Below are 12,774 nucleotides of genomic sequence, written 5' to 3'. Positions count from 1 at the left end.
ACAGGAGACAGCTTTATCATCCCAATTAGGAATCATCACCATCACCTCATAGAGAACGGCCAAAACATCTGACTGGACTTTCACTACCTGCTATATATGATGGTCTACTTCAGAGACAGTTACAGCGTTGATGTCCACAGGGTTATCAGTCTCTGTCAGAGTTGATGTCCACAGGGTTATCAGTCTCTGTCAGCATCCACAGGGTTATCAGTCTCTGTCAGCATTGATGTCCACAGGGTTATCAGTCTCTGTCAGCGTTGATGTCCACAGGGTTATCAGTCTCTGTCAGCGTTGATGTCCACAGGGTTATCAGTCTCTGTCAGTATTGATGTCCACAGGGTTATCAGTCTCTGTCAGCATCCACAGGGTTATCAGTCTCTGTCAGTATTGATGTCCACAGGGTTATCAGTCTCTGTCAGCATCCACAGGGTTATCAGTCTCTGTCAGCGTTGATGTCCACAGGGTTATCAGTCTCTGTCAGCGTTGATGTCCACAGGGTTATCAGTCTCTGTCAGTATTGATGTCCACAGGGTTATCAGACTCTGTCAGCATCCACAGGGTTATCAGTCTCTGTCAGCATTGATGTCCACAGGGTTATCAGTCTCTGTCAGCGTTGATGTCCACAGGGTTATCAGTCTCTGTCAGCGTTGATGTCCACAGGGTTATCAGTCTCTGTCAGCGTTGATGTCCATAGGGTTATCAGTCTCTGTCAGCATTGATGTCCACAGGGTTATCAGTCTCTGTCAGCATTGCTGTCCATAGGGTTATCAGTCTCTGTCAGCATCCACAGGGTTATCAGTCTCTGTCAGCATTGATGTCCACAGGGTTATCAGTCTCTGTCAGCGTTGATGTCCACAGTGTTATCAGTCTCTGTCAGCATTGATGTCCACAGGGTTATCAGTCTCTGTCAGCATTGCTGTCCATAGGGTTATCAGTCTCTGTCAGCATCCACAGGGTTATCAGTCTCTGTCAGCATTGATGTCCACAGGGTCATCAGTCTCTGTCAGCGTTGATGTCCACAGTGTTATCAGTCTCTGTCAGCGTTGATGTCCACAGTGTTATCAGTCTCTGTCAGCATTGATGTCCACAGTGTTATCAGTCTCTGTCAGCGTTGATGTCCACAGGGTTATCAGTCTCTGTCAGCGTTGATGTCCACAGTGTTATCAGTCTCTGTCAGCGTTGATGTCCACAGTGTTATCAGTCTCTGTCAGCGTTGATGTTCACAGTGTTATCAGTCTCTGTCAGCGTTGATGTCCACAGGGTTATCAGTCTCTGTCAGCGTTGATGTCCACAGGGTTATCAGTCTCTGTCAGCGTTGATGTCCACAGTGTTATCAGTCTCTGTCAGCGTTGATGTCCACAGTGTTATCAGTCTCTGTCAGCGTTGATGTCCACAGTGTTATCAGTCTCTGTCAGCGTTGATGTCCACAGGGTTATCAGTCTCTGTCAGCGTTGATGTCCACAGTGTTATCAGTCTCTGTCAGCGTTGATGTCCACAGGGTTATCAGTCTCTGTCAGCGTTGATGTCCACAGTGTTATCAGTCTCTGTCAGCGTTGATGTCCACAGTGTTATCAGTCTCTGTCAGCGTTGATGTCCACAGTGTTATCAGTCTCTGTCAGCGTTGATGTCCACAGTGTTATCAGTCTCTGTCAGCATCCACAGTGTTATCAGTCTCTGTCAGCGTTGATGTCCACAGGGTTATCAGTCTCTGTCAGCATTGATGCTTATGGATTTCAGAACGATTAATGATTGATTGTGACAATGTGACAAAGAAGTACTACTTCTCCATGTGACTCCTATCAGATGTCATGTGTGATCCTATTGAACGTAGGAGTTAACATGTCCCCACCTCTCCCTGCCACAGTGTGTCCTCTCCTCTCCTCTCCTCTCCTCTCCTCTCCTCTCCTCTCCTCTCCTCTCCTCTCCTCTCCTCTCCTCTCCTCTCCCCTCCCCTCCCCTCCCCTCCTCTCCTCTCCTCTCCTCTCCTCTCCAGTTTTACATTATATGTTAGTCATTTAGGAGATGTTCTTATCCAGAGAGACTTGCAGCAGTGAGTACATCAATTGTTTATACTTTTTCATACTTGTTCATGTTGGTTCCCCTTGGGATTCGAACATACAACCCTGGTGATGCAAGTGCCATGCTCTACACTATATATACAGCAGTATGTGGACACCCCTTTACATGAGTGGATTCAGCAATTTCAGCCACACCCATTGCTGACAGTTATATACAATCGAGCGCCTAGCCATGCAATCTCCATAGGAAAACATTGGCAGTAGAATGGCCTTACTGAAGAGCTCAGTGACTTTTCAACGTGGCACCGTCGTAGGATGTCACCTTTCCAGCAAGTCAGTTTGTCAAATTTCTGACCTGCTAGAGCTGCCCCGTAGGTACTGCTATTGTAAAGTGGAAACGTCTAGGAGCAACAACGGCTCAGCCGTGAAGTGGTAGGGCCACACTAGCTCATAGAACGGGACTGTAGAGTGCTGAAGGGCACAACGCGTGAAAATCGGCTGTCCTCGATTACAACACTCAATTACGGGGTTCCAAACTGCCTCTGGAAGCAACGTCAGCACAATAACTGTTCATTGGGAGCTTCCTGAAATGGGTTTCCATGGCAGAGCAGCTGCACACAAACCTAAGATCACCATGCTCAATGCCAAGCGTCAGCTGGAGTGGTGTAAAGCTCGACTCACGCTTCACCATCTGGCAGTCCGACGGACCAATCTGGGTTTGGTGGATGCCAGGAGAACGTTACCTGCCACAATGCATAGTGCCAACTGTAAAGTTTGGTGGAGGAGGAATAATGGTCTGGGGCTGTTTTTCATGGTTCGGGCTTGTTCCAGTGAAGGGAAATCTTAACGCTACAGCATACAATGAGAGGATTACAGATACATCTGAGAGAACCAATCAGACGGAGTCTGTGTATTGAAATAAGTCTAGCTGTGAAACCCCAGGATCGTGTCGGACAATAAACCCCTCTTGACATTTAATCAATCTGTGGCCGGCGAGGAGTGCGATTGTGGAATTTCATCACCGAGTGTCAACAGAGAGAAGAGAGGAGGGAGGAGGGAGGAGGAGAGAGGGAATTTAATTCCTACAAAAGCAAAACTTTGGGCATTTCACGCCAGTTGGAGTGTAGCGATCTGTCAGACACCCAACAGCTAACAAGATCACAAAGAGCAAGGTATTGAAATGCTGTCACAAAACACTGACCTCACGTTGGACCAGCTCTTTATCTTCGGTTCTGTGTCACTGTAACATTCTTCCCTCGGCGCTAAAGATCACCGTGCCGAGGCTGGCAGGCCGTTGTGTGAGCAGTGTGGCAGGGAGCGTTTTTAACCACATGCTTAGCTGCCACCGGGTGTGTGTGTGTGTGTGTGTGTCTGTGTGTGTGTGTGTCTGTGTGTGTGTGTGTGTGTCTGTGTGTGTGTGTGTGTGTGTCTGTGTCTGTCTGTCTGTCTGTCTGTCTGTCTCTGTGTGTGTGTGTGTGTGTGTGTGTGTGTGTGTGTGTGTGTGTGTGTGTGTGTGTGTGTGTGTGTGTGTGTGTGTGTGTGTGTGTGTGTGTGTGTGTGTGTGTGTGTGTGTCTGTGTGTGTCTGTGTGTGTGTGTGTGTGTGTGTGACGGAGACATGCTGTAAACGGGGGAAGGGTTGTTAAGCGTTTAGAGAGAGGTCTGGGGATAAAGAGTGGGATGCAGAGTGTATAATCTGTTCTCAAACTCCTGAAACACCCGGGCCCCTAGTCTACTGCTGTTGTTCCACAGAAAAGACAGAGGGAGAGGGAGAGAGAGAGAGAGATACAGAGCGAGAGAGAGAGAGAGAGATGTTAACACATGTTTCCCATGCCAATAAAGCCCTTGAATTGAATTGATATAAGAGAGAGAGGGAGATAGATAGGAGAGAGAGAAAGAGAGAGATAAAGTAAGAGAGATAAAGTAAGAGCGCACGAGAGAGAGAGAGAGAGAGAGAGAGAGAGAGAGAGAGAGAGAAAGAGAGAGAGAGGGAGGAAAAGACAGATGCAGACAGAGGGGGTTGGTAGAATAGGAGGGCGGTAGGAAGAAGGTAGAGGGGATGAAATCACAGCCACCTTGGGACACATTTAACAGAACAGAGTGTGTCTGTGAACGCTGGCCGTCAGTCTCAGTGCACTCAGGAAGACGAGAGGAGAGACGGATGAGGAGGAGAGGAGAGAGGGATGAGGAGAGAGGGATGAGGTCTGTGGATGGCCTATGGGCTACAGTGGAGGTATGAGAGATTAACCCCCAGCGGGTAACATTGCGTGAACTGACATCATCTGGCTCCACAGCGTCCTCACTCAGAACAACGTGTTTTACTGCGCACTGAGACTTTTACACACGGATTCCCTCTCTCTGTACTCTACAGAAAGGAAGTGATTGGTGCGTGTCTGAAACCTAAAGGGAAGCGTTCATAACTGTCTGTCGGTATCTGACTATCAACACAACATCAGGTGGAAGTGGTCTTCAAACAGAGAAAGAACTGACAGATGGCATAACGGATAATTTCTGACAAAAATACTATAAACCGTTAAAGGGTCGATTAAAGTCTAGGGAATTATAATGTTCAACACACGCAGACACACACGCATAAAGGCACACGGTAATTGTCTCTCTTAGTGGCTCGATCCAAGTATCGATCAAACCTTATATTCCTCTCTAAACGGTAACGGATAGCGAACGACAAGCTCAGCCGTCCGTTCAACGAGCAATTAAACAGACGACCGCTTCACAAAGCAAGGAATCTTTGAACGAAACGTCACTGCAGTCGGAATCACAGTGTTTAGAACACAGTTTCACTGCAGTCGGAATCAGAGTGTTAGAACACAGTTTCACTGCAGTCGGAATCAGAGTGTTAGAACACAGTTTCACTGCAGTCGGAATCAGAGTGTTAGAACACAGTTTCACTGCAGTCGGAATCACAGTGTTAGAACACAGTTTCACTGCAGTCGGAATCAGAGTGTTAGAACACAGTTTCACTGCAGTCGGAATCAGAGTGTTAGAACACAGTTTCACTGCAGTCGGAATCACAGTGTTAGAACACAGTTTCACTGCAGTCGGAATCAGAGTGTTAGAACACAGTTTCACTGCAGTCGGAATCACAGTGTTAGAACACAGTTTCACTGCAGTCGGAATCAGAGTGTTTAGAACACAGTTTCACTGCAGTCGGAATCAGAGTGTTAGAACACAGTTTCACTGCAGTCGGAATCACAGTGTTAGAACACAGTTTCACTGCCGTCGGAATCAGAGTGTTAGAACACAGTTTCACTGCAGTCGGAATCAGAGTGTTAGAACACAGTTTCACTGCAGTCGGAATCAGAGTGTTAAAACACAGTTTCACTGCAGTCGGAATCAGAGTGTTAGAACACAGTTTCACTGCAGTCGGAATCAGAGTGTTAGAACACAGTTTCACTGCAGTCGGAATCAGAGTGTTACAACACAGTTTCACTGCAGTCGGAATCAGAGTGTTAGAACACAGTTTCACTGCAGTCGGAATCAGAGTGTTAGAACACAGTTTCACTGCAGTCGGAATCAGAGTGTTAGAACACAGTTTCACTGCAGTCGGAATCAGAGTGTTAGAACACAGTTTCACTGCAGTCGGAATCAGAGTGTTAGAACACATTTTCACTGCAGTCAGAATCAGAGTGTTAGAACACAGTTTCACTGCAGTCGGAAACAGAGTGTTAGAACACAGTTTCACTGCAGTCGGAATCAGAGTGTTAGAACACAGTTTCACTGTAGTCGGCATCAGAGTGTTAGAACACAGTTTCACTGCAGTCGGAATCAGAGTGTTTAGAACACAGTTTCACTGCAGTCGGAATCAGAGTGTTAGAACACAGTTTCACTGTAGTCGGCATCAGAGTGTTAGAACACAGTGGGAAGTACTGGTGGTCCACCTTAGCCAAGGACGTAAGGGTTTATGTTTCCTCCTGCTCTGTGTGCGCCCAGTACAAGGCTCCCAGGCACCTGCCCAGAGGGAAGTTACAACTCTTACCCGTTTCACAATGGCCGTGGTCGCACCTGTCGGTGGATTTCCTGACGTATCTTCCTCCCTCACAGGGTAACACCACGATCCTGGTCGTTGTGGATCGGTTTTCTAAGTCCTGCCGTCTCCTCCCTTTGCCCGGTCTCCCTACGGCTCTATGGACTGCGGAGGCCCTGTTCACTCACGTCTTCCAGCACTACGGGGTACCTGAGGACATAGTCTCTGATCGGGGTCCCCAGTTGACGACCAGGGTATGGAAAACGTCAATGGAACGTCTGGGGTCTCGTTCAGCCTCACCTCAGGTTTTCACCCTGAGAGTGACGGGCAGGTGGAGAGAGTAAACCAGGATGTGGGTAGGTTTCTGCAGTAGGTTTTTGCAGTCATATTGCCAGGACCGGCCGGGGGAGTGGGCGGCGTTCATCCCCTGGGCAGAGATGGCCCAAAACTCACTCCGCCACTCCTCCACTGACCTCTCTCCATTCCAGTGCGTACTGGGGCATCAGCCGGTTCTGGCACCTTGGCATCAGAGCCAGATCGAATCACCTACGGTGGAGAATGGTTTAAGCGCTCAGAGGAGACCTGGGACGTGAGGCGGAAGAAGGCGAGCGCCGACCGTCACCGCAGTGAGGCCCCGGTGTTCGCAACCGGTCTGGCTGCCGGAAGCTGGGTCCGCAGTTTGTGGGGCCATTCAAAGGAGACTGAACGCTTCCTCCAGCTTTACAGCTTCCCCCAGATTACCGTATTAATCCCTCGTTCCATGTGTCTCTCCTCAGGCCGGTGGTGGCTGGTCCACTCCAGGAATTTGAGGTGCGGGAGGCCCCCTCGGGACATTGACATCTAGAGCATACATGGGCGTATGCTGTTCGAGCCATCCTGGACCCGAGGCGTCGGGCGTGGGGCCTTCAGTACCTTGTGGAGTGGGAGGGGTACGATCCGTAGGAGAGATGCTGGGTGCCGGTGGAGGACGTCTTGGACCCTTCGTTGCTGCGGGAGTTCCACCGTCTCCATCCGGATCGCCCTGCTCCTCGTCCGCCGGGTCGTCCCCGAGGTCGGTGTCGGCGCGCTGCTGAAGTCGACGCGTCAAAGGGGTGGGGTACTGTCACGACTTCCGCCGAAGTCGGTACCTCTCCTTGTTCGGGCGGCATACGGCGGTCGACGTCACCAGCCTTCTAGCCATCGTCGAACCACTTTTCATTTTCCTTTTGTTTTGTCTTTGTCTTACACATCTGGTTTCTATCCCCCAATTACTTGTTCATTATTTAACCCTCTGTTCCCCCAAGTCTGGTTGTGAATAATTGTTTGTATGTAGTACGGTCCGTTAACGTGGGCTCTCTTTATTGTATTGCATTTGTATATTGTCACGTTCTGACCATAGTTCTGTTATTTTATTCTTTGTTTTAGTATGGTCAGGGCGTGAGTTGGGGTGGGCAGTCTATGTTTGTTTTTCTATGTTGGTTTTTGTGTTCGGCCTGGTATGGTTCTCAATCAGAGGCAGGTGTCGTTAGTTGTCTCTGATTGAGAATCATACCCCGGTTAGCCTGGGTTTCACTTTTGGTTTGTGGGTGTTTGTTTCCGTGTGAGTGTTTTGGACACACAAGGTACTGTTTCGGTTTTGTATATTTCACGTTTATTATTTTGTTCCAGTGTCCAGTGCTTTTTTTAAATAAAAATAATCATGAATGCTGCGCTTTGGTCCGATCCTTACTCATCCTCAGACGAAGAGGAGGAAAGCCGTTACAGAAACACCCACCACCAAAGGACCAAGCAGCGTGGTAACGAGCAGCAGCAGGAGAGGCAGCGATATTTGGAGAACTGGACGTGGGAGGAAATTCTGGACGGCAAAGGACCCTGGGCACAGCCAGGGGAAATATCACCGCCCCAAAGCAGAGCTGAAGGCAGCGAAAGCAGAGAGGCAACGGTATGAGCAGGCAGCACGGCAGCACGGCTGGAAATCCCGAGAGGCAGCCCCAAACATTTCTTGGTGGGGGCACACGGGGAGTGGGGTGAGGTCAGGTAGGAGAACCGGGCCAACTCCCCATGCTTACTGTGGAGAGAGAGGGCGTTGTACTGGTCAGGCACCGTGTTATGCGGTGGAGCGCACGGTGTCCCCAGTACGCTTGCTTAGCCCAGTGCGCTACATCCCAGCTCCCCGTCGAGCCAGGTGCCACTAAGCCGGCTCTGTGCATCTGGTCTCCAGTGCGTCTCCTCGGGCCGGCATACATGGCACCAGCCTTACGCATGGTGTCCCCGGTTCGCCAGCACAGCCCAGTGCGGGCTATTCCACCTCGCCGCACTGGCCTGGCTACGGGGAGCATTCAACCAGGTAAGGTTGGGCAGGCTCGGTGCTCAAGAGCTCCAGCGCGCCTGTGCCACCACGACGCACCAGCCCTCCGCACCAGGCTGTCTCTCTCTCCTCCCTACAGGTGCTCCCACCTGTCCAGCGCTGCCAGAGCCTTCCTCCTCTCCAGCGCTGCCAGAGTCTCCCGTCTTTGCTGAGCCGCCAGAGTCTCCCTTCTGTCCTGAGCCGCCAGAGCCGCCAGTCTGTCCTGAGCCGCCACTGATCATCAATGCTATGAAAATTATAGTTTTAACCATGTTTTGAGGCTATACCGTGTTTGTTAACAATTACATTACATATATATTTGGTTCTGAGGGGGTTAGACAGTTGAACTAAGCTCATCAGGCATTTATACGTTATATTTAAGCAATATGGCCCGAGGAGGTGTGGTATACGGCCAATATACCACGGCTAAAGGCTGTTCTTAGGCACGACACAACGCCATATTGTCACGCCCTGACCTTAGAGATCCTTTATTCTCTATTTTGGTTAGGTCGGGGTGTGACTAGGGTGGGCATTCTAGTTTCTTTATTTCTAGGTTGGCCTGGTATGGTTCCCAATCAGAGGCAGCTGTCTATCGTTGTCTCTGATTGGGGATCATATTTAAGCAGCCTTTTTTCCCACCTGTTTGTTGTGGGATCTTGTCTATGTATAGTTGCCTGGGAGCGCTACACTAGCTTCACGTTTCGTTTAGCACTTTATTGTTTTCTGTGTGTTTCACGTCTAATAAAAGATGACAGAACCAAACGACGCTGCACTTTGGTCCGACCATCTTCGCTGCACTTTGGTCCGACCATCTTCACTGCACTTTGGTCTGACCTTCTTCGCTGCACTTTGGTCTGACCTTCTTCGCTGCACTTTGGTCCGACCATCTTCACTGCACTTTGGTCCGACCATCTTCACTGCACTTTGGTCTGACCTTCTTCGCTGCACTTTGGTCCGACCATCTTTACAACAACGTTTGTGACACATATATCACAAACCCCCGAGGAGCCTTAGTGCTGTTACCAACGTAATTAGATCAGTAAAACTAAGTGTTTTGTCATACCCGTGGTATACGGTCTGATATATCACGGCTTCAGCCAATCAGCATTCAGGGCTCGAACCACCCAGTTTATAATCTTCAATAATCAATGGCTAAGTCTCATGATTTTAAAAGTCAGAAAATGATGTAGCAACCGCATATTGGACTTGTATTTATGGCCTGAGGGTATAGGAGAGGTAAACATATTATCCTCCAGACCCTCAATGCCAATTCTCTCTGTGTTCATCTTACCTTACCTCTACAGCGCTGTGTGAATGGTTTCACCAGGTACCTCACCTTTACAGCCCAGTGTGAATGGTTTCACCAGGTACCTCACCTTTAAAACCCAGTGTGAATGGTTTCACCAGGTACTTCACCTTTACAGCCCAGTGTGAATGGTTTCACCAGGTACCTCACCTTTACAGCCCTGTGTGAATGGTTTCACCAGGTACCTCACCTTTACAGCCCTGTGTGAATGGTTTCACCAGGTACCTCACCTTTACAGCCCAGTGTGGATGGTTTCACCAGGTACCTCACCTTTACAGCCCAGCATGAATGGTGTCACCAGGTACCTCACCTTTACAGCCCAGTGTGAATGGTTTCACCAGGTACCTCACCTTTACAGCCCTGTGTGAATGGTTTCACCAGGTACCTCACCTTTACAGCCCAGTGTGAATGGTTTCACCAGGTACCTCACCTTTACAGCCCTGTGTGAATGGTTTCACCAGGTACCTCACCTTTACAGCCCAGTGTGAATGGTTTCACCAGGTACCTCACCTTTACAGCCCTGTGTCAATGGTTTCACCAGGTACCTCACCTTTACAGCCCTGTGTGAATGGTTTCACCAGGTACCTCACCTTTACAGCCCAGTGTGCTGTAGATCCACCAAAGAAGAAGCTTGCAGCTTGTCTTCATAGACTGCTGATAATAGCTGTTTGTGTACTGTGTGTGTGTGTGTGTGTGTGTGTGTGTGAGGGAGGGAGGGAGAAGGGGTTAAAGTTTTTCTTGGTTTTGATGACTCCACAACACTCTCTCTAACTCCACAACACTCTCTCTAACTCCACAACACTCTCTCTAACTCCACAACACCCTCTCTAACGCCACAACTCTCTCTAACGCCACAACTCTCTCTAACGCCACAACTCTCTCTAACGCCACAACTCTCTCTAACGCCACAACACTCTCTAACTCCTCAACTCTCTCTCTAACTCCATAACTCTCTCTCTAACGCCACAACACCCTCTCTATCGCCACAACACCCTCTCTATCGCCACAACACCCTCTCTAACGCCACAACACCCTCTCTAAAGCCACAACACCCTCTCTAACGCCACAACATGCTCTCTAACTCCACAACACTCTCTCTAACACCACAACACTCTCTCTAACTCCACAACACTCTCTCTAACTCCACAACACTCTCTCTAACTCCACAACACTCTCTCTAACTCCACAACACTCTCTCTAACTCCACAACATGCTCTCTAACTCCACAACACTCTCTCTAACACCACAACACTCTCTCTAACTCCACAACACCCTCTCTAACTCAACAACACTCTCTCTCTCTCTAACTCCATAACTCTCTCTCTAACTCCACAACACTCCTTCTAACTCCACAACATGCTCTCTAACTCCACAACATGCTCTCTAACTCCACAACATGCTCTCTAACTCCACAACACTCTCTCTAACACCACAACACTCTCTCTAACTCCACAACACTCTCTCTAACTCCACAACATGCTCTCTAACTCCACAACACTCCTTCTAATTCCACAACACTCTCTAACTCCACAACACTCTCTCTAACTCCACAACACTCTCTCTAACTCCACAACACTCTCTCTAACTCTAACTCCATAACTCTCCCTTTAACTCCACAACACTCCTTCTAACTCCACAACACTCTCTAACTCCACAACACTCTCTCTAACTCCACAACACTCTCTCTAACTCCACAACACTCTCTCTAACTCCACAACACTCTCTCTAACTCCACAACACTCTCTCTAACTCCACAACACTCTCTCTAACTCCACAACACTCTCTCTAACTCCACAACACTCTCTCTAACTCCACAACACTCTCTCTAACTCTACAACACTCTCTCTAACTCCACAACACTCTCTCTAACTCCACAACACTCTCTCTAACTCCACAACACTCTCTCTAACTCCACAACACTCTCTCTAACTCCACAACACTCTCTCTAACTCCACAACACTCTCTCTAACTCCACAACACTCTAACTCCACAACACTCTCTCTAACTCCACTCTCTTTTTCTCTCCCAGATGAAAACCCTTATAGTGTGTTTGAATGCTCTCCTGTGGTGTGGCCCATTCTACACGGCTGAGATAACAGGTAGCCTTTGTTAATGCACATAAACACGTTCAGAGAATTCCCCCTGTTAGCAGCCCAACCTTGTTTAGCATGCATGGCCAGATCCACATCAGCGCTGTTTAACCCCTGACCTGTTCACCGTGATTACTATAATTGACCATGCTTATCATTTATGAACATTTGAACATCTTGGCCATGTTCTGTTTTAATCTCCATTCGGCACAGCCAGAAGAGGACTGGCCACCCCACATAGCCTGGTTCCTCTCTAGGTTTCTTCCTAGGTTCTGGCCTTTCTAGGGAGTTTTTCCTAGCCACTGTGCTTCCACACCTGCATTGCTTGCTGTTTTGGGGTTTTAGGCTGGGTTTCTGTACAGCACTTTGAGATATCAGCTGATGTAAGAAGGGCTATATAAATACATTTGATTTGATTTAACCCAGTGATATATCACCTCACGTTGAGGTTAATCAACAGTGTTTAAACCCAGTGGTATAACACCTCATGTCTAGGTTAATCAACAGTGTTTAAACCCAGTGGTATATCACCTCATGTCTAGGGTAATCAACAGTGTTTAAACCCAGTGGTATATCACCTCATGTCTAGGTTAATCAACAGTGTTTAAACCCAGTGGTATATCACCTCATGTCTAGGGTAATCAACAGTGTTTAAACCCAGTGGTATAACACCTCATGTCTAGGTTAATCAACAGTGTTTAAACCCAGTGGTATATCACCTCATGTCTAGGTTAATCAACAGTGTTTAAACCCAGTGGTATATCACCTCATGTCTAGGGTAATCAACAGTGTTTAAACCCAGTGGTATATCACCTCATGTCTAGGTTAATCAACAGTGTTTAAACCCAGTGGTATATCACCTCATGTCTAGGTTAATCAACAGTGTTTAAACCCAGTGGTATAACACCTCATGTCTAGGTTAATCAACAGTGTTTAAACCCAGTGGTATATCACCTCATGTCTAGGTTAATCAACAGTGTTTAAACCCAGTGGTATATCACCTCATGTCTAGGTTAATCAACAGTGTTTAAACCCAGTGGTATATCACCTC

The sequence above is a fragment of the Oncorhynchus mykiss genome, unplaced genomic scaffold (assembly GCF_057628025.1).
Source record: "Oncorhynchus mykiss isolate SJ-2025 unplaced genomic scaffold, ASM5762802v1 scaffold106, whole genome shotgun sequence".
Classification (NCBI taxonomy): Eukaryota; Metazoa; Chordata; class Actinopteri; order Salmoniformes; family Salmonidae; genus Oncorhynchus; species Oncorhynchus mykiss.
This window is presented reverse-complemented; position numbering follows the sequence as displayed.